Source organism: Esox lucius, chromosome 1 (genome assembly GCF_011004845.1).
Source record: "Esox lucius isolate fEsoLuc1 chromosome 1, fEsoLuc1.pri, whole genome shotgun sequence".
In the NCBI taxonomy this organism is placed as follows: domain Eukaryota; kingdom Metazoa; phylum Chordata; class Actinopteri; order Esociformes; family Esocidae; genus Esox; species Esox lucius.
Window position 1 is genome coordinate 36,441,095 of NC_047569.1, and position 21,341 is coordinate 36,462,435.

Genomic DNA, 21,341 nt, shown 5'->3' on the forward strand with positions numbered 1-21,341 from the left:
GCACACACACACACACACACACATTATTTTCCTTGTCTAACCAGCATAACATTAGAAAGCAGTTACAGGCCCCCCCTAAATACACTTGTTTGTGTACAGAAGATTGTTGGAGTTGTTTTGTTGGATTTAAGCGCAGCTTTTTATAGAGTTTATCATAACTTATTTCTAAAAAAATTGGTGTTATGGATTTAAATAGAACTGTAATGGTACCAGTATTTTAACCGTAATGTAAGGAACAGGAGCATCTCTGCAGTTTGCAAGTGAACCCGAATGAATACATTTAAAAAAGAAAATGTAAATGAACACACCTGACTGAGCTGAAAAGACGTATCAGGCTATTCTGTTTAAACAAAAGCCTTTGCGTATTTCGGAATCAAAATGACAGTTGTCGGCTCTTTTATGATTGGTACTTGCAGGGACTGCTATTTCTGTACAACAAAGAGTAGTGGTATTGATAAAAACCCAGCTTCATTTAAATCTTTAGTTAAGCCTGATTTTGGATTTCCAGTAGACTGCAGTGGTGATGGTCAAAGAGTTGTTGATAAAATGTGAACTGTGTGACACCACTGCTCGACGAAACCAGCCTACACCGCTCAAACAAGCATAGTATAGAGTCCTATAATATTCTCTCAACATACGGGTTCTGTTTTTTACAGTGTCAGGAACCCAGGAAGAGTAGCTGCTGCCTTGGCCGAGGCACAAAACTAGAATCTGAATGAAATACTGAATACAAAAAGGCAGTAATGATTATGATTTAACTGACAGAAAACTGTTATTGCATACTTGGTAGCATTTTATATGCGCCCACAAAACAGACACATGCCGGCATATCCCTTTGTCAAAATCACGATACTGAGAGGCTGGCCAAAAAAACCACAGTCTGATTCATTTGCAAACAGAATGGCACAGGCTTTATGCAATGCATTGTATGATGCTACTGCTCAGTTCCGTCTTAGATTCATGGGCTTGAACTGAATTGGTCTCAACAAAACAGCAATAGCATAAGATACTGCCCATAAGTGCATGCACACACATACACACACCCACTTGCACACAAGCACACTACGTACACACTCACTTGGTTGGTTTCCCCTTTGGAGGTCGGCTGCTTGGCAAATTGGTGTGGAGCTATTTCCTGCCTAGTTGGTCCTGTCTGGTGTTTTGTTTGGATGGGGCCACAGTTTCTCTGGACCCCTGTCTCAGTCCCTCGTCTTACACTGCCAGGGATTACTGTTAGTGAATTTGATGCTGAGGTATCCTTTTGGATGCTCCCTCTAATTTTCTCTGGAACCTAGTAAGATCTTACTCAGTGCCTTTGTACTACCCAGCCTGATGACACTAGGCCTTTCCTTTCTGGTTGTGTTGCAGATCTAGCTTTTGTGTCTACTGACATATGCTGATAATCTGAATATGCAAAACTACTGATGTGGCCCCAAAAGGTCCTGTGCTCTTAATAATCTTCAAACGGCACAACCAGAAGAGGTCTGGCCACCCTTCAGAGTCTGGTTCCTCTCTAGGTTTCTTCCTAGGTTCCGAGTTTTTCCTGGCCATCGTGACTACATTTCTGGTTGTTGCTTGCTCTTTGGGGTTTTAAGCTGGGTATTGGTATAATCACTGTATGACAACTGCTGTTATAAAAGGGTTTCATAAAATACATCTGACTGAATGATTGAGTAGCATGGACTGATCTAAGAGGCTACCCTAATCTTAACTTCAAAAGCCCAAAATAATATTGTCTGTTATAGAGACTGCATAAAAAAAACAGGATCACAACAAGGGTATAACAAACTATTTCGGTAATTGATTATACTGTCGATTATCATTGCAATTAATTGATTAATTAGATAAAGAATACAGTATTAAATGCTACTTTTTTAGTTATTATATATTGAATTAGTGATTTTCCAGATAAATGTGCAAATATAGTTTTTTCATGTGCATATAGTATTGCAAGAGATGACTGTCTGTTTAGTTTGAAAGGTAAAATGAATAATAATAATAATAAAGGAAACAATGTAAAATGGTATGCAGAAAACACCACTCAACAGTATGCTTTGACGGGTTGTTATTCACACAATGGCAGTATGGAAGGATAATGACAGATAAGCTATTGTTGAGAACCTTATAAAGCAACATTAAAATTGCTTGTAGCCTGAAGTACAAAGACGATACCCTTATATTTCAAGGAATTGTGTTTGACTGGTGATGCATTTAGCTGAAATTTTCCAGGACACATGATCCACCCCTGCTGTAACCTGTAGAAAGCTCACCATGCTCGACGGTACACCAATTCCTCACAGGTAATTAGGTAGCCTGTCAGTTTAGTGGTGCTACAATAACAGTATCACACTAACCCCCACAATGCCCCCCACAACGCACCCTCTAAGCATCTTTACCATAACTCCACAAAAGCCGCAGCCTTTATCAAGCAAATAAGAAAGCTACTTCATTAGCCTATGACTTTAGGAAATCTCACTCAAAGCTAGTTTCAAAACATGTCACCCCCGCAAACCTTCTCTCGAACACACATACACACCAACCAGTGTGCAGCGCAATTCAGAATGTAATTATTAATTAAATATACACTGAACAAAATTATAAACACAACCCCTTTTTTTCTCTGAACTCAAGATCTAAGACTTTCTCTATGTAAACCAAAGGCCTATTTCTCTCAAATATTGTTCACAAATCTGTCTAGATCTGTGTTAGTGGGCACTTCTCCTTCATTTCTCCTTTGCTGGCTACAATAAAAGGCCACTCTAAAATGTGCAGTTCCATCACACAGCACAATGCCACAGATTTCACAAGTTTTGAGGGAGGGTGCAATTGGCATGCTGACTACAGGAATGTCCACCAGAGCTGTTGCCCGTGAATTGAATGTTAATTTACCATAAGCCGTCTCCAAAAGCGTTTCAGAGAATTTGGCAGTACATCCAACCGGCTTCACCACCGCAGACCATCTTCACCTCCAAGATCGTCTGAGACCAGCCACCCGGACAGCTGCTGCAACAATCGGTTTGCAGAACCAAAGAATTTCTGCACAAACTGTCAGAAACCGTCTCAGGGAAGCTCATCTGCATGCTTGTCGTCCTCATCGGGGTCTCGACCTGACTGCAGTTCGTTGTCGTAATCGACTTGTGTAGGAAAATGCTCACATTTGATGGCGTCTGGCACTTTGGAGAGGTGTTCTCTTCACGGATGAATCCCGGTTTTTACTGTACAGGGCAGATGGCAGACAGCATCGTGTGGGTGATGTCAATGTTGTGGATCGAGTGGCCCATGGTGGCGGTGGGGTTATGGTATGGGCAGGCGTGTGTTATGGACAACGAATAATTGCTGTCTAATCAGCATCTTGATATGCCACACCTGTGAAGTGGATGGATTATCTCTGCAAAGGAGAAGTGCTCACTAACACAGATTTAGACAGAATTGTGAACAATATTTGAGAGAAAGAGGCCTTTTGTGTACATCGAGAAAGTCTTAGATCTTTGAGTTCAGCTCATGATAAATGGTGGCAAAAACAAAAGTGTTTATAATTTTGTTCAGTGTACAAATAAAGCTATAACTTATAGTCCTTGGTGAGAAATCATTGAAAATACTTGCACATTTCTTTTACGAAAATGTAAACGGTAATTAACAGTTACTTCTGTTTTCTATTTGACTGTCTCCCCTTCGATCAACCTCAGCCCGGGCTCAGTGTCGTTCGGTCTTCGTCTCCTCAGGATAATAGCTCAACAGGACTCTGTGTTTTTAACAGATCCAACGATGAAGAGCTGATATATTCCACACATCAATCCACCCAACTGCATCTCCAGCCCCACACTGCCATGCCAAGAATACCAAGCAACAGAGTGGGTGGTTGGGGGTTCTGGGGGAGGGAGTATGGGAATATCTCATATGACACCCGGGAATATCTCATATGACACCCGGGAATATCTCATATGACCCCCGGGAATATCTCATATGACACCCGGGAATATCTCATATGACACCCTATTCGCTGTGTATGGACGACAGGGTATCCATACAGAGTTCAGTGTATCGGAACGTAAGAAAGAGTTGGTCTTCGGAGAAGGGCGTAACCTTATTGAATATTGTCCCATTTGGGCTGCGCTCCCTGTTTCGGGGTAACATAACGTGTTACTCTGCGACCCGAGTCGTTCCCAGGCTGAAGAAAGAGATGCAGGGGGGCAGCCGGAGAAAAGAACAAAGAGAGCTGAAAATGTGTTTGAAAACCGGGTAGAGGCGACAGCGAGTAGGGATTAAGCGTGATGTAGAGGGAGAATAGAGGATGAAAAGAGAGAGAGGAAGAGAGAAAGAGGGAGGCAGTGAATGTCAGGGTGAGATGAGAGAGAGGAAGAGAGTGAGGGAGAGAGAGAGACACAGAGGTTTGAGATGAGAGAGAGGAAGAGAGTGAGGGGGAGAGAGAGACACAGAGGTTTGAGATGAGAGAGAGGAAGCAGACCGGGGGTAGTCCTGCAATGATAAGTGACTTAATATTCTCTGCACGGTCAAAATGTTTCCATGGCGACCCGGTGAAGGTTTGGGAGGGTAATCCATCACAGAAGGACTGACAGAGAGAAGAAGTGGGATTGTAAAGAACTGAGGAAGTAGAAGAGAGCAGGACTCAACACGTACAAGTGTCCGGGCTAGTATCCTCTGGGGCTAAGTGTGTTCTGGGGAGGCTCTCCAAGCATCCTGGTTGACAGGGGCGACGGGGGCGGGGCTGTGTCTCTGGGGCAGGTCTAGCTGCATCAGCAAAACTGCCGAATTGCCACTCACATTCCACAGCTCATTCCCACTGACCGGAGGCTGAACGTGGCCATACACTACACACACACACAGACATGAACAGGCTGACAGTAGCCATTCAGACACACATGAACACACACACAGGCTAAATGTAGCCACACACACAGGCACACGTATGTTCACACAAACACACACGCTTTCAAACTTCGGATCAAATACTAGAATATGCATAGTCATTGAGTTTGTCAGCCCAGAGAGATGTGCTCTTCTGTTCAGGCAAATTTAGAGGAAGTCTGACAGATTTGAAATCCCAGACGGGGAGGAGGATGGAAGTGATTCTAACCAGGGTACAGTAGGCACTCTCTAGGGAAACGGTCACGCCACTGACATATTTAGAAAAGCTATTTTCAATGATTAAGTGACTGTAACGTAAAAACAGACATTCTCATTACACAGGAAGTAATGATAAGTTCCACACCGCACCCTGTTCCACATGTAGTGCATTGTGTAGTGCATTTTATAGTGCATGTAGTGCATTGTATAGTGCATGTAGTGCATTGTATAGTGCATGTAGTGCATTTTATAGTGCATGTAGTGCATTGTATAGTGCATGTAGTGCATTGTATAGTGCATGTAGTGCATTTTATAGTGCATGTAGTGCATTTTATAGTGCATGTAGTGCATTTTATAGTGCATGTAGTGCATTGTATAGTGCATGTAGTGCATTTTATAGTGCATGTAGTGCATTGTATAGTGCATGTAGTGCATTGTGTAGTGCATGTAGTGCATTGTGTAGTGCATTGTGTAGTGCATTGTATAGTGCATGTAGTGCATTGTGTAGTGCATTGTGTAGTGCATTGTATAGTGCATGTAGTGCATTGTGTAGTGCATGTAGTGCATTGTATAGTGCATTGTGTAGTGCATTGTATAGTGCATGTAGTGCATTGTGTAGTGCATTTTATAGTGCATGTAGTGCATTGTTTAATGCAGACCTGCATCAAGCTTCATTTTAAACACAACGAACATGCCCATGTATTTTATACACATGTAGCACATCGACATGGGTGAACCGCACTCCTTGGATTGAAGTGCCACATTTGCACCACTTGTCAACTGGCTTGAACGGTTAAGAAGCTTCTGGAAACTTGGTGACTTGTGTTGGGAAGGAGATGAGCTCTGCTCGGAGCCTCATGTGGGGCTGATGGACAGCAGTGGCAGTTATTCGCTAAACAATGTGACATTATGACATTTTTCCAAAGTAGTAGGTTATGTACCCGGGAATCGGGTACAGATTCAGCAGCTTGAACAGTTCATGGTACGTAATACACAATGATGATGACTTTTGCCAGGCCATCTGAACTCGTTCACAAATTACATTAAATAAAACAATCCACGCCTGATCTCGACACAATACTCTACCACACCACTATATTGCCCGCCGGAAACAGGGCTTGATTTCTGAAGAGAAATAATCTTGAAGGACATGTTTAATCTCAAAGAGCATTGACCTGTAGACACGGGGTGATTGGGCTGAGCAGGTTTCTGAAATCAACAGAGATCCCAGTGGAGAACCTCTACCATTACACAATTAAAGCCCTCCTCCAAAGGATTTCTCTGTTGTGCATTTTCTTGATATAAATAACGAAGGAATGGAAGCACAGTGAGCACTGCTCCTGATCACTAGGTGGTGGCCTTCAATCTATTGTTTGTTTACAGAATTGCCATTACTCCATAGAATAAATATTAGCTTGGTGGCTAACATTGGCTAGGACCTGATACCAGAGATGTCTAGCAAATTGTATTCACACCCATTGATTAGGTGACCCATACGTTGTCAAGAGCCATGCTGGGCATCCTGGGTCAGATCTCACAAGTAGTCGATTGAGCACTAGGTCAAAAAAACAACATGAGTATTGATTACATAAACAATTCCAATTACATAAACAACTCCAATTACAAAGTTTAACATTCCAATTACAGTATTTTTCTAGATTTGAGGTAATGAAATATTTCTCTGTAATAACATTTAGCTTTATAACATTAAGATAAAGTTATCTATACTAGCCACCCTGTTTGCCATTGCTTGGTATACTTTTCTAAAATATTTCTTAATGAAATATGTGTTTCATAAGCTGAAATTAAAGCACCTAGAAGATTTCCATATGGATATACAATATTTCTCAAATGTTTACAAATCCCTTTTAGCAAGGGTTTTATTTTGCCAAGATAATCAATCAAGTGTACAAAAATAGTTTTGTTTTTCATTGCTATTCTAGTTAATAAGATGACAAAATCCATAAATCTGGGATTTGGAATGTTGAACATTTTAATGAACGCCTCTACCATTAAACAATTAAAGCCCTCCTACAGATAATTCCTCTATCATGGTTTTACTTGAAAAAAAATATATTTAAGAAAGAAAGCACAGTGAGCACTGCTCCAGCACATTATTCCAATTAATTAAGTGTAATTTGCCCAAAAGTATCCTTGCTTCATCCTTTGTCTTGCCAGTGTGTGTTCGCAAGACCGCTAAATTATGAAATTACACACCCTTACATTTGTGAGCTAAAATAACAACATTACCTCAAAGTATGTTGGCCTTTAGAAATACGCGGTGTCCACAGAAGACGGTGGATGAACGAAGATGGTATATGCTGTTGCTTTTGAAATAAATGATTCTGGTTGGCTCAATGGAGTGTAATGTGATGACGAACTGGATCTGGTGATGTCTTCCTTACACTACCTGCCCATAGACATGGAAATGACAACAAGTTGAAAGTGGTGTTGGCCAGTCCTGAAATAATAATAAATAAATAGCTTAGATAATTGAATATCTAGCACATAGCAACATAAAATACATTTTTTGAGTGGGGTGCCAAATGGCTGCCAAACTGCCTCCCAAATAAGGCATATCGTCCTAGGATTCAACACAAATCTATGTCTGTTATGGCCCCGTTTCTCTGACTCTCTGAGCTGGTCTAACCACCCAGAAACAAACATCCTAACTCATGAAAGATTTTTCCTTGTCAAATCAAATCAAACTGTCACACGCTTTGTAAATAACAAGTATTGACAGTGAAATGTTTACTTACAAACTTTTACCCCAAAATGCAGAGGTAAAAAGTTAGAGAATGAGGTGAGAAAAGCTTGCCATGATCTTTAACAATCCCAAATCTGTTGGGCGACATTGAAATAAGATATAATACTACTTACATAGTATTGTGTCTGTCTGTATGACTGTCGGTCTGTCTGCCTGTCTGTTTGTATATTGTGTGTTTTTGTGTGTGAGATTGTGTGATTAAGTATGAAATTATGCATTAGAGAAAGAAAAAAAGGGAACAAGAAGGGGTGCAGAAATGCTAGTAATACAAGTAAAATGCTAATAATGACAGCATTCACCATTAACCTGGTTGGCATTAATGACTGATCGGCACAAAAATATATATATAGTTTACCTTCCAAAGAAAGTCTAATACACATGTTTAAAAAGCAGTTTTTCTGTGTAGAAATGGCGTGGTAGTTCCACAACATAATTGTACAAAACATTTACTTGAGTGCGTAGTGGTTGGGCAGCTCATCGTTGTCTAGCCTGCTGATTGGCAAGTTCAAACTCTTGACTTGAGTGTTTTTATCCTCTTGAGTGTTTTTATGAAACAGTGTTAAGAGAAATGTGTTTGAGGTGGGGCTTATGTCAAGTTATTTGACATTTTGGCCAGTTTAAGTTTTGACTGGTAATATGAGCGCAGCATAAGTCTACAACATTATTTCAGAATGCTCAAACAAAATATGAACTTAGAAAAGTCAGATTTTCACTGGGCAGATATTTTAGGATCAAACCCTTTCATATTCTACCATAAGGGCATCATTACCAAATTTATGACACAGCAGATTCCCGGGATGATATAATTAAGTTGCCATTTTCAAAGAGAAGTCGGCGCTGAGCTCAATCCTTTATTAATAACGCAGAATTCCTACTATTATATCATCTGCCAGAGACTATACAGTAGTAATCACACAGCCGTCTTCCACGATCTGTGAAGAATCCACTGTCCTTAAATCCCCTGCATGTCATTAGCCAATGCAACCCGTGAGCAGAGAACACAGAGGCATCTTGGTACACAGCGGGCGTGATGGCGAGCAAATGATGTCAGATGTGGATGATGGCGTCCCTCACTTCCCAGGGTCACGACCCTCAGCGAGCACCATGGGAAATGGCCTGAAACGGGCAACGGACACAGTCGTCTCCTCCAGTTAACACACGCACCTCTGAACACACTCTGTAACCTGCCCACTCAGGAGGGAGGGAGTGAGAGCGGCAGGTAGAGAGAGCGGGGAGGGGAGTGAGTGAGGGGGGAAGGGGGAGCTATATTAAACGAAGATGAGGGAGAGGAGGGTGTGTAGAGAGGGAGCAGGAGAGAGGAGTAAGGTGGGGCGGGAGATGAGAGAGTGAAAGTTGTAGGCAAAGTCTGGAAGGGAAGAGGAGACATGGGCAGATAGAAAGGAGAAAAGACTGAGAGAAAGGCATGAAAGGCGCAAGCCAACAAGAGGGAGCTGTTACTCAAAAATAGTAATATATTATGCATTACTTCTTTTTTACAAAGTAAGTAAAATACTTATTAATCAGTTACTTTACTTTTAGATTACTTGATGTTAAACAGCCAAAAGCCTCACACTCTACAGACTAAACCAGGTGTGGACCTGGCGTTTCACCACAGAGGGGTAAAATGGTTTTATTCTAAAATAATATATAATAGCTGGTATCATAAATTAACAAACATTTGAAGGCTCACAGTCACTGGGCACTTTGCACCAACCTGTCACTACAAAAGCAGTCAGAGGTTTTAGCGTGAGATACATTTTAGATCAGTATCTGTAATATTGTTACAAAAACTGGAACCATACTCTGTCATATTACTGTTCTTCAGGTTCAACCTGACATTGTCTTCTTGAGTACAAATGCAATCTCACTTAAGAGCATCGAAAAATAATCACGTCTTGATAGACTGAACCAAGAAGTAGGAGTATGAGCAGAGGTGGAAAAGGATGGCAGTGAGGCGTGTGAAGGAGGAGGCAGGTAGGTGTGAAGAGAGAGAGGAGGAGGAAGCAGCGTGGGTTAGAGGAGATAGAGAAGAAGGAGGAGGTAGTGAGATGTGAGGAGACAGAGGAGGAGGAGGAGGAGGTTGTGAAACATTAGGCGAGAGAGGAGGAGGAGGTAGTGAGATGTGAGGAGAGAGAGGAGGAGGAGGAGGTTGTGAAATGTTAGGAGAGAGAGGAGGAGGAGGTAGTGAGATGTGAGGAGAGAGAGGAGGAGGAGGAGGAGGTTGTGAAACATTAGGAGAGAGAGGAGGAGGAGGTAGTAAGATGTGAGGAGAGAGAGGAGGAGGAAGAGGTTGTGAAACGTTAGGCGAGAGAGGAGGAGGAGGTAGTGAGATGTGAGGAGAGAGAGGAGGAGGAGGTTGTAAAACGTTAGGAGAGAGAGGAGGAGGAGGTAGTGAGATGTGAGGAGAGAGAGGAGGAGGAGAAGGTTGTGAAATATTAGGAGAGAGGAGGAGGTAGTGAGATGTGAGGAGTGAGGAGGAGGAAGGCAGTGAGGTGGGAGGAGAGAGAGGAGGAAGAGGAGGAAATAGTGACGGGTGAGGAGAGAGCGAAATAGGAGGCAATGAGGGGTGAAGAAAGAGACAACCTCTGAGAAGTGCACTGCCACACACGATCTAACACACTCAAACACTCCATCCATCATCTCTTATCTCACCAACAAACAGAACTGATGGTTACGTTCCAGGCCAATCATCTAGCCTAATGATCTACTTTGTCCCCAATCACCTGTCGGACGGCTGTGGGGGAGGAGGAGACGGTACACAAGGGGGCCTGAACACTCTGAGATCCATCTTCCAGACAGGAAGTACTTTGGCGTTACCCTGGGGATGGAGGTTAACATCACGGTGACATCACCGACTGGTCTTGGTACACAAGTCACATGACGACACATGGAAAGATGATACAATGAACATTAAATAGGACAACATCAGACAAGGGATGGAGAAAAGGTTGGAGGGGAGGAGGTACAGTGTGGTGTAAGTAGCCTGTTGCATAATTCACTTGCTGATAATACTGCCTGGTGTATTGCAGATGTGTTACCACCTTGAAATACGCACCGTTACAGCCTAGCATAAAACTTCCAGAAATTCTTAAAATCTTACGTTTAAAGCCAAAATGAATGCAAGGCAACATAATATTTCACATGAGGTATTATCTCACGGAATCCCATATCAACACAAATAACTGAAATAAAAAGCAAATATAACAGTACCTTACAAAATAACACTTCTCAAACACATACTTGTACATTTCTGAGATACCTAGGCTAGGCTTTTGAGGTGACAAAACACCAGATATACATTTGACTTTTCCAGTATGCAGATAACTGAAGAACCCAAGGTCCCACAGCATTCAACTTACAAGGCTCAGCCAGAACGCCTGCCAACAGAATAAGTGAAGCGTTTCACCAAGAGGGAGAGATAAGCGAGCCTGTGGCTTGATAAAGAGCCCCCAGTCAGAGGAACTGCAATTCAGTTTTTTAATTTAAATGTTAACTGTAATATAACATTTATGAAAGTTACATTTTACATTTTGAAAATAATGTTTAAATACCATTTATTTTGTACACAGCTGTTGAAAATACATTACGATTAACAGACTTTAGCAAACAGACTAGTAAGACTATAGTAAACAGTCTATAGTAAATAAACTATAGTAAACAGTCTATAGTAAATAGACTATAGTAAACAGTCTATAGTAAATAGACTAGAGTAAACAGTCTATAGTACATAGACTATAGAAAACAGTCTATAGTAAATAAACTATAGTAAATAGTCAATAGTAAATAGACTATAGTAAACAGTCTATAGTAAATAGACTAGAGTAAACAGTCTATAGTAAATAGACTATAGTAAACAGTCTATAGTAAATAGACTATAGTAAACAATCTATAGTAAATAGACTATAGTAAACAGTCTATAGTAAATAAACTATAGTAAACAGTCTATAGTAAATAGACTATAGTAAACAGTCTATAGTAAATAGACTATAGTAAACAGTGTATAGTAAATAGACTATAGTAAACAGTCTATAGTAAATAGACTATAGTAAACAGTCTATAGTAAACAGTCTATAGTAAATAGACTATAGTAAACAGTCTATAGTAAATAGACTGTAGTGTGTCTTTAATGGTTCATCAGTGGTGTTAATGACCCCAAACCCCAGATACTGCTATAATGTAGTACTGCCATAGTACAGTTACAGTACATCTATAGTACATCTACGGTACAGTACTGCTATAGTATAGTACTGCTATGATATAGTTCTGCCACAGTGTAGTACTGTTATTGTAGCTGGATGAAGAGGGAGACATGAGGTCAGCTGCATGTCTGCTGCTCACTTAAACATTCTCCTAGAAACTGTTGACATTATTTTCACAGGAAGTTGATTCTGGACGCACGATGCATGTAGAAATGGGTAGGAAATAATACCACACTGAAAGAGTCTACTGTAGATGAACCCGTCATTCACCCAGTCCTGCTGTCTGATGCAGTCTCTCTCATTTGTTATTTTCCTCAGGATGTTGTCCACTCTACCATGGTTTAATGAGTCCCATTGTGCAGGGAAGGAGCAAATAGAGCCCCATACGTGCAAACACGATCACATGTCTAAATAGCGCTAGCTTTGGGCCATTGAAGGATAACGTGTACAGTGTGAGTAACCTCAGTCATTCTGTATGATTCGGTCTCTCCATCATTCGCTCACTCTTCCTAGGATGATGTCAGGCCAGCCTTTGTTTAATGAGCCCCATGGTGTGGAATAGGTCCAAGCCCAGGGAACACTCCCCGACACGCACAGACACATGCACAGACACATGCACAAACACATGCACAGACACATGCATAGACACATGCACAGACACATGCACAGACACATGCACAGACACATGCACAGACACACACATCCCTGTGCATCATCAGAGTGCTAGTGATGTCATTTTTGAATTACTTAACTGAACTGAATCATTAATTAACAAAGGAAAACTGATCTTTTGAGTCATTTATTTGTTTAGCAAATCTTTGTGTTTAATTGCTTAATACTGTCTCTTTCTCTGGGGGACCATATTATTTCCTGTAATAGCACTCAGTTTGCTGTTTTCAGTAAAGAACACAAGAATGACAATAGCAAAACTGTATCAAAAAATGAACCTTGTTGATTTTTTCCAACAACAACCAAATCTGTAGAACTGTTCTCTTGGAATTAATATGCAGAACCAAATAACAGACTGTATGCCTTCTGTCCACACTTTAGCTGAACTGCTTGTAAAATAGGAGGAAATCAGTGATTCATAGTGATTCATGTAATTCACACCTTTTCCTGTCAAATCTCAAAACCATAATTGACACCTCCCTCAAGCCAACAGGTCTGTAGACCACGCTATCAATACGATTCATCATCACTTCCTCCATCTTCTCGACAGCACAAAGCAGTATATAGTTGGTCTCATCTGACTTTGTAAGTACTCTTCCTCTCTTGCAACACTATGGTTTGTGTGTTCAATTACCATTGAGCCAGCACGAGAAGAAAATAAGAAAATTGTATACACAACTTTACATCACTCTGCATAAAAAATGTCTGCTGAATAACATAAATATAAGATATGTATGCATATGCTATATATAGATATGTATAGATATGATATGTATAGATATGTATAGATATGATATGTATAGGTATGTATAGATACGATATGAATAGATATGTATAGGTATGATATATATAGGTATGTGTAGATATGATATGTATAGATGTGTATAGGTATGATATGCATAGATATGATATGTATAGAGATGTATAGGTATGATATATGTAGATGTGTAGAGATGATATGTATAGATATGATATGTGTAGATATAATATGTATAGAGATGAATAGGTATGACATCTATAGATATGTATAGGTATGATATGTATAGATATGATATGTATAGATATGTATAGGTATGATATGTATAGATATGATATGTATAGATATGATATGCAGGGACGTCGGTAGGCCTATTTTAGGAGGGCTTTCATATTTTCAGTAGGAATTTTTTTGCGACAACTACTGAAAATATGAATTTCCCATTAATGACATGCTAGCGAACATTTGTCACTAATAATCATTAGGAACACAGTTTCTAATGTGCGTGTTACACAGATTCATGTTTGTTTTTGTGATGGTGTTGATCTTTTGTTGGTTTTGGATGGATGAGGACAGAGTGGACTTTAATTTCTTTATTTAGATTTTAAGTCATATTAGATCAGTGTCTAACAAACTTTGAGACGGGTATTCTTTTAACCAATCTTGACCAAATATAACCTTATTTTGATAGATTTTACACCCGTTGTTACTCTAAAAATACATGAAAAACTATTTTGGGGAGTATGCCGAGGTTTATCCACCCATCCATGATTTTCTAGTTACATCCCTGATTGTACAGTAACTCACAAAAGTGAGTACACCCCTCACATTTTTGTAAATATTTGAGTATATCTTTTCATGTGACAAAACTGAAGATATTACACTTTGGTGCAATGTAAAGTAGTGAGTGTACAGCTTGTATAACAGTGTACATTTGCTGTCCCCTCAAAATAACACAACACACAGCCATTAATGTCTAAACCGCTGGAATACACCCCTATAGTGAAAATGTCCAAATCGGGCCAAATTAGCCATTTTCCTTCCCCAGTGTCATATGACTCGTTAGTGTTACAAGGTCTCAGGTGTGAATGGGGTGCAGGTGTGTTAAATTTGGTGTTATCCCTCTCACACTCCCTCATACTGGTCACTGGAAGTTCAACATGGCACCTCATGACAAAGAACTCTCTAAGGATCTGAAAAAATTATTGTTGCTCTACATAAAGATGGCCTAGGCTATAAGAAGATTGACATGACCCTGAAACTGAGCTGCAGCACGGTGGCCAAGACCATACAGCGGTTTAACAGGACAGGTTACACTCAGAACAGGCCTTGCCATGGTCGACCAAAGAAGCTGAGTGCACATGCTCAGTGTCATATCCAGAGGTTGTCTTTGGGAAATAGATGTATGAGTGCTACCAGCATTGCTGCAGAGGTTGAAGGGGTGGGGGGTCAGCCTGTCAGTGCTCAGACCATACGCCGCACACTGCATCAAATTGGTCTGCATGGCTGTTACGCACGCCTCCCAGAGGAGAGAGCGCAACACCCCGCTACACGTAAAGCACCCTAGGACTTGTCAGAATGGGTATGGGGTCGTGGGTGTGAGTATGGATGACAGAGACGGGACTACCGTTCACAGGACTATTTAATTAACGTAACGGTAATTCAGGGAAAAGGGGCTGGACAGAACCAAAGCAAAGAACATAAAAGTAAACCCAAACCCTCGAAACCTACCTTACCTGTCAAACCGAGATCTTACCTCACTAGCACCTCTTGCGCCGGTGCTCTAACCAAACTACAGGGGGTGGTCCGCCCAGGTCTGACCTGGTGGTTTTAGACAGAGTAAAGCTATGGGAGGTGTATGCCCCAGGGCCTCTTGCCTAAAGCACAATGGCTTTCCCCTTCCCCCTGGAAACAAATGAAAACGTTTTGAACACAAACAATTGCCACAACACACAATGCTCGTAAAGATTGAACACAGACACTTGCCACAACACTTAATCACAAACGTTCCTTCTACCTTACAGATAGCAACACAGATCAAAAGCAACAGCATGTGTAACTCTCCCTGTGAGACACTAGAACTGTGGCTTATATGCAGGCAAAACCAGCTGCAACCACTGACAAGCGGGCGTAGGGGCTCTCCAATCAGCCCAAAACTGACCAATCAGCCGCAACCGGCGATCAGGAAGCCAATTAGCCTGCAACCACCACATAGAACACCAAGGGACAAAAACACATACGAACACAGAGCAAAAGAAAGCACTGGGGACGTAACAATGGCTGACATCCCAGAAGGAAGTCTCTTCTAAAGATGATGCACAAGAAAGCCTGCAAACAGTTTGCTGAAGACAAGCAGACTAAGGACATGGATTACTGGAACCATGTCCTGTGGTCTGATTAGAACAAGATAAACTTATTTGGCTCAGATGGTGTCAAGCATGTGTGGCGGCAACCAGCTGAGGAGTACAAAGACAAGTGTGTCTTGCCTACAGTCAAGTATGGCTGTAAGAGTGTCTTGGTCTGGGGCTGAATGAGTGCTGCCAGCACTGGGGAGCTACAGTTCATTGAGGGAACCATGAATGCCAACATGTACTGTGACATACTGAAGCAGAGCATGATCCCCTCCCTTCGGAGACTGGGCCGCAGGGCAGTATTCTAACAGGATAACGACCCCAAACACACCTCCAAGATGGCCACTGCCTTGCTAAAGAAGCTGAGGGTAAAGGTGATGGACTGGCCAAGCATGTCTCCAGACCTAAACCCTATTGAGCATCTGTGGGGCATCCTCAAAGCGCAAGGTCTCTAACATCCACCAGCTCCGTGATGTCATCATGGAGGAGTGGAAGAGGACACCAGTGGCATCTGGGAAGCTCTGGTGAACTCCATGCCCAAGATGGACATTTTCACTTAGCTGAGATTTTTATTTCTAACATGCCCACATGCCTTGATTACTTGCACTGATGGCGGCAGTTGAAGTTTCTATAATTTTAAAGAAAATGTAATTACATACTATAGTACATGACAATTCCTCTTGCTCCATATGCTTTTTTCAAGGTGATAAACCATCTTACATCAAGTATAAAAAAGGTGAAATAAATCCACTTTTTCCCCCAAACTGGTCTTTTGACAAATCAGATGTGATAGGTCAAAGTATAGATTAGTGGGGTAATTGTGCTGCCGGTTAAACACAAAGATCTGGTTGAATACAGACCCATACTAGAACTGAATGAATAGATGATGAACACCAGTAAATGGAAGAGGCCAGTTCCTCTCAGCATCAAGCACAAAGGCTTTAAAGAAACTTAAATGAGAACAGATTGAATGTTAGGAGTTTTGAAAAAGATAGAATTTAAAAGCTTTACTTTATTGTCAGAAATAGCAGGTTTATGCCAAATCATTTGCTTAACTCTTCCTGACTGACTGACTGCACAGTTTAGAAGATGACGAGCTGCAAGTAGGCCGATCTTTACAGAGTGGGACCTGGTGTTGTGTTTCTGTTACAGAATGGGGCCTGGTGTTGTGTTATTGTTACAGAGTGGGGCCTAGTGTTGTGTTTCTGTTACAGAGTGGGGCCTAGTGTTGTGTTTCTGTTACAGAGTGGGTCAGGTGTTGTGTTACTGTTACAGAGTGGGGTCTTGTGTTGTCTTACTGTTACAGAGTGGGGCCTGGTGTTGTGATACTGTTACAGAGTGGGGCCTGGTGTTGTGTTACTGTTACAGAGTGGGGTCTTGTGTTGTCTTACTGTTACAGAGTGGGTCAGGTGTTGTGTTATTGTTACAGAGTGGGGCCTGGTGTTGTGTTACTGTTACAGAGTGGGTCTTGTGTTGTGATACTGTTACAGAGTGGGGCCTGGTGTTGTGTTACTGTTACAGAGTGGGGTCTGGTGTTGTGTTACTGTTACAGAGTGGGTCTGGTGTTGTGTTACTGTTACAGAGTGGGGCCTAGTGTTGTGTTTCTGTTACAGAGTGGGTCAGGTGTTGTGTTACTGTTACAGAGTGGGGTCTAGTGTTGTCTTACTGTTACAGAGTGGGTCAGGTGTTGTGTTACAGAGTGGGGCCTGCTGTTGTGTTACAGTTACAGAGTAGGGTATTTTATTAATGTTGCTGTTTATGGGGCTTATGCCTGATGTCCACCAGATATAATACATTTCACACGCGCTAAATAAATTCCATTACTGTTGACTTTTGGAAAAGCAGTATATTTAAAAGAAATCAAGATATTACTTTAAACCATATCACCCAGCACAGCCTCAGGCTGAAGACATGTGTCCCTTCCTGTCACAGTAGGAAATAAATCAAGTAAGCCATACTCTACATCAGCCCTCCCTCCATCCCCCACCCCTCCCACACACTCTGTCTGATAAGCCAGTGGGCCTGGAAGACCCAGAGAAAGAGGAAAACTAATATTACATACTAAAAAAAATTTCTGTCCTGCTGACAAGTCATTGGTTATTGTAGGAGGATATTGCATGTGTATAACTGTCTGTGATCCGCCCTAATCAGCCTCTACACATGTATTTTGATTCTGTATAAACTGTTCACATGTTCGCAGTTACACAAACATGGACTTCCTGATAGCGCAGTCATGTCCATCCCAGTCTACGAAAGCAATTGCTGAAATGCCGTATGTTATATCAGCTAGTGGTTGATTAGAGTCGCCCCGAAAGTGTCCGGAGATACAGACAAACCAACATAGGCAAGACAAAGCCCAATCTGATTGGCTGTGCAGAAGCATTGATTTGGCTAGGCCTCCAATCCCATGAATGCAGTAACTCAAAGGAGCGACATCCCTGATCGATTGGTCCAGGCCCATCTATCTACCCAAAGGGAAGACTGACTCACATTAGGCAAATTCAATCGCCTTAAGTAATCCAGCCTGACTCCCTCACTCCCACAAAGCCAAACACACACACACACACACACACACACACACACTGATACACTGACAGTGACTGATACACATTTAAACAAGCATTTGCTCTGGGACAGAAGGACAAAAATGTTTGCCGTGCTGGCATCAACCTTTTGGTACCAGAACACATTCAGTATCAGGGTAATAGAGGACTTTTCAAATGTTTTCCTGTTCTGAGAAAAGGTCAGGCCAGACCAATTAGATTATGATTGGCTATGACCGAGTTGGGCTGGGTTCATGTTTCCCCATTTTGGATATGCAGTGAAATCCCCAGCTAGCCGGCCTTTTTCGAAATCCAATGGAATGGATGGGCTTTAGGGTGTATAGGGCTGAGACTGAGAGTTGCTCCATCCTCCATATGTTGCATGAATCATACAGTGCTGCTTGACGGTATGTGAAACCCTTGTGCAATTATAGATTTTCTTTTGTGTTCGCCAAGACATTTTTATTTATTTTATTTATTATCTGACATAACCGGTTTATAGTTTATAGTATGTTGGTTTTGAGGAAAACCAAACAAACAAAAACAAATGAGTGCAGCTGCAAATACAAGTGAAGCCCAAGTTGCCTTTGTTAAATCAAGTAGGTAAGTCGAATCAGGTGGATTCATTGGGTACCACAGGAAACAATAAAAGGATGGATCTTTAGCAAAGAAGGCAGGACTCTGATAAAGAGACATGAAATCTGATCAGATTGGTGTCACCCATGCAGGAGAATGTAAAACACACCATGCCGAGAGGAAAGGAGACCTCAGAGGACATCAGGAAGAGGGCAGTGAGAGCACATCAGCCTGGGGAAGGCCTTACAAGTTATCCCCAAGAGCCACAAGAACAACTCTAAACCAGGTAAACGTAAACCCAGACATAGCATACGGAGACATGCAGACCTCCCTACCTGCTGGTCTTCTGTCAAGCAAGGTGGGAATGACATGACCTGATGTTGCTTCTCCTCCTCCGGACCTGACCAACTGCACATCATCATGGGAACCGTGAATTCTGAGGTAAACCAGGAGATTCCTGACCAGAACGCCAGACCATCAGTCAGGGAGATAAAGCTGGGCCGAAACTGAGTATTCCAAGAAGACAATGACCCAAAGGCTTTTGGCAAATCTACCAAAGAATGGCTCAGGAGAAAGCAGATTTGTGTTTTGGTTTGGCAAAGTCAATGTCCTGAACTTAATCCGATGGAGATGCTGTGGCAGGACCTGAAACCGGCCGCCCGTGACTGACACCCCTCAACACTCACTCAATTGGCTGAAATCTGTAAGGAGTGAGCAAAAATCCCTCCAAAAAATATCAGATACTTATTAGTGGCTATCAGAGATATTTACTCCACGTTATCACTGCTAATGAAGGTGCCAAAAGCTCCTGAATGTAGGTGTTCCCATATTTTTGCACACATGAATCAGAGATTTGGTTAAAGGAACAATGAAAATATATCATGTATTTGTTTGTATCCTTATGAATTGGGATTTAGATAAGGATTTTAGGAGTTCATTTTATTACTTTATATAAAACCTGTTAGGTTCACATACTTTCCAGCAGCCCTGGATATATTTAACCCTAACAAGCAGCCAGTTGACCACGGCCTTTCAACCCCTGGTCAAAGTTGAGAGTGGAGCACTATGGAAACATGGAATAGGATGCCATTTTCAGCAACGCCTGAATTTTGTTGGACTAATCCCCCTTTTATTTTGTATATATTTTCTCTTCCTCTCCCTCCTTCCCTCGCCAAAATAACCCACCCCTGCAGCCCTCCCCTTCCTCTTCTCGTAGATATTCCAGCCCCACCAACCCTGGAGAAGAAATCTTTCTTTCGTACAGGGTCAGGATTAAACCCAATAAATCTCTCAACTCCAACCCTCCACTGTCCACAGATCAGCCAGTATTGCATCATATTGTCGGTCCTTTTGCAATACATCCCTCCATCCTGACCGTGGTCTTCAACATCTCCATCTATATTATTTCTACAGACACTGCCCCAAAATTGATATTTTCCTGAACAGCTCATGGACTGTCCCTTTTGCCTGCAAGTACGAATGTACCTTTTCATTATGATTTGACAGCAGTTCAGAAGTGATTGACTGATGGAAAACAGAGATGATCCAGTGGCTCTTTATGTATGTGGCTGACAGTATGGACTCTTTAATGAACCGATGCTCATTCCGTTTGTATTAGTAGGTATCTAAATGAAAATGAAAAGATAGACGCATTGATTGTGGTTTTGTATATCTGATCGTAGACCCAATGCAATTGTATCGCCAAGACATATTCCCAAATTACTTTAACCGTATATGCCTCAACTGTCAAACTTTACTTAAAACAAAATATGGCCTTTTAACATTGTCCAATTGTCAACCATTTTCCTTTCTCAATTCCACACCTCATTTTCTATGTCTCTCTCTCTTTCTCTCTCTGTGGCATTTCCCAGACGATGAAGTCAAATCACCCTGATGAGGTTTTATTGGTTAATACCTTGGACTTGGAGATGACAAGACTGAATCACTACATGCCATTGCCCTGTTTCTCATCAGCAGGCTCTGCTGCCTCCAACAACATGCTACGCCAGTGACACCGAATGGTAATACAGGAGCAGGAGCAAGATGGGATGCAGGTCAAGACGAGATGCAGGGGGAGAGGAGATGCAGGTGTGAGAGGAGATCCAGGGTGAGAGGAGATGCAGGGGTGAGAGGAGATGCAGGGTGAGAGGAGATGCAGGGTGAGAGGAGATCCAGGGTGAGAGGAGATGCAGGGTGAGAGGAGATCCAGGGTGAGGAGATGCAGGGGTGAGAGGAGATGCAGGGTGAGAGGAGATCCAGGGTGAGGAGATGCAGGGTGAGAGGAGATGCAGGGTGAGGAGATGCAGGGTGAGAGGAGATGCAGGGTGAGGAGATGCAGGGGTGAGAGGAGATGCAGGGGGAGAGGAGATGCAGGGTGAGAGGAGATGCAGGGGT

General features: G+C 41.9%; 1 protein-coding gene across 3 annotated transcripts in view; it reads right to left on the minus strand.

Moving 5' to 3' along the window:
- Positions 1 to 21,341, minus strand: part of slc8a2b (solute carrier family 8 member 2b) — a 93,843-nt gene that overhangs the window by 30,631 nt on the left and 41,871 nt on the right. The window lies entirely within an intron of this gene.